Raw genomic sequence first — 2,462 nt, forward strand, 5'->3', positions numbered from 1 at the left:
CTTTAGTTATATGTAGGGGAATTGTTTGTGGGTTGGAACGTAAGGCTCTTTTTACTCCTTTATCTAATGACATTCTGATCTGAGTCAGTCCATTCTTCCACCGGGGGTTAAGGAATTAGGATCTATTCTCTCTACCAGGATCACGTGTTGCTAATCAGTAGTACCTTATAGGTATGATGGATACAAGCCTAGTTCAGTTCTTCTACCATATTATGTTGTTAGAATGGATTCAGAACCTTGATATGATGATGTTGAGTGTGTACGAAATCCTTTGTCAAATGTCTCAAATCCTTCTTGAGCATTTACAGCTGTTATGCTGCCGAAATTTTGCTAGAAGTTCTAATGCCTTTGCATTATGATTGTGCTTTCAGATGGCCACTCGCGACCTCAATCAAGTGGTTCGCCTGACTCGATGCCTAGATGTACCCGGCCATACTGCTAAGTTGGTCAGGGTAATGACTGAGGCTGGATACCGCTGGTATCCTGAGTACACGGTCGAAGAGCAATTTCGGGACTTCAATCAAAGCCAGTATCTCTGCACTGTCAGGATATTTCCATCTTATCCTGGATCCACCGAGCCTCTTCACTGCTCCTATGGACTCGGGGTTACTATTGAGATGGCTGTGCAGGACGCCGCCTACTCTATGATGACCATTATGCGAGTCAGATCTGGTCTGTTTCGGGACTCTGATTTCCGGTATATGCCAGGATCACTTCCGGGAGCACAAGGGTATCTCCAGGCTATATATGCTGACCCCACCCAGGAGGATTCACGGACTCGCACCACTGCTGAGATGCTCGAGGATAAGGACCGTGAAAATCGGGCCTTAAGGTTAGAGCTCTTCAATACCCGTGCTGACCACTGGGCTACTTTGACTCGGTTCGCACCGGCGGTGCAAGCTGGATATTCGGATATGCGCGATCTCTATCCTGTGAGATCTGCTCTGCCAGACGTGATGGGTTGGCGTGATGTAGGAGGCATCACCCCACCTCGCGGTCCCCGCAGGCCACCGTCTGTTGGTCCAAGACCTCATCCTAGCCCCTATGGTCCACAGGCTCCGCGAGATCGTCTGTTTCCGGATGATCATGTTGAGCTTCCAGGCTATGGAGGTGACTTCTACGAGGACTACTACGGATCAGTCTGAGTTAGTGGTTGTATCACTAGTTCGCACTAGCTGTGTCATCTATCGTTCCGCGTGACTCGTGGGATATGACCTAGTTTGTACTTTTCCGGAGGTGTAGAAAAATAATGTATAGGAGCTTGGAATGCCTCCGATGAGATGTAATCCTCTTTTCACCGTAATAGTACTTTGTTTGGTCTTGTACTAAACCCTGTATGGTGTGTATGACGATGGAATAAAGAAGCAGTTCTGTATTTACCATGTCATACGGATGATCATCTTGCATTTCGAGTTATTCCTTACATTTTATATCCTATGTCGGAATTTTATCATCCTGACTAAATCATTGTCTTGTTACCTAGGATGGTCAACACGCGCACTAACCCTGCTCCTCAAGAGCAGGCCGAAGGCAGTGAAGTCAGGGATGCAAATCTGCCTCATCCTCCTTCCCTAGCCGAGGTTATGATGGAAGCTGAGAGAAACAAGCGGGAGACCAACCGTTTGTTGGAGCGTATTGAACAGAACACAGCACACCATCAGAGGACTAATTTGGTGTCACTTAGTGATTTTATCAAATTACATCCACCCACGTTCCACCACTCCGTCGAGCCTCTCGACGCTGATGACTGGCTTCGCGGTATCTCTCACAAACTGCGTTCCGCGCTGGTAGCGGAGGCTGACAAGGTCACCTTTGCTGCATATCATCTTGAAGGCCCCGCCAGTCTATGGTGGGAGAATTATGGAGCTATGCGCCCAGCGGGCCATGTCACTACTTGGGCTGAATTCAGCGAGGCTTTCCGTGAACATCACATTCCGGAGGGTCTCATGGACCGTAAACGTGAAGAATTTTGCAGTTTCACCCAAGGCCGACTTTCTGTGGATGCTTACAGCAGGGAGTTTGGTAATCTCGCACGATATGCAACCGAGGAAGTTTCTACTGACGCCAAGAAGCAAGCAAGGTTCCGTAAGGGACTTAGTCCTGAGCTTCGCCGCGACCTCCGTCTGCATGAGTGCACATCTTTTCAGAAACTTGTCAATAAAGCCATCAGTGCTGAAACTGGTCAGACTGACTATGACGCAACACGCAAGCATGGCCGTGATATGGGTTCCTCATCCGGTGCTGGTCCTCAGAAGCGCCGCGTGTGGGTACCCAACACCGCCCTGCCACCCAGGTTCACACCGAGGCCATCTTTCCAGGCGCCTCGCCCTGTTCAACAGTCTGCTCCAGCCAAGCCCTATGGGGGTCCAACCAACAATGCTCCTCCACGTACCAGTTCCGTGACTTGTTTCAAGTGTGGGGAATCTGGTCACTATATGCGTGAGTGTCCCCAGACCAACCCC

Source organism: Triticum aestivum, chromosome 2B, assembly GCF_018294505.1.
Source record: "Triticum aestivum cultivar Chinese Spring chromosome 2B, IWGSC CS RefSeq v2.1, whole genome shotgun sequence".
Taxonomy (NCBI): Eukaryota; Viridiplantae; Streptophyta; class Magnoliopsida; order Poales; family Poaceae; genus Triticum; species Triticum aestivum.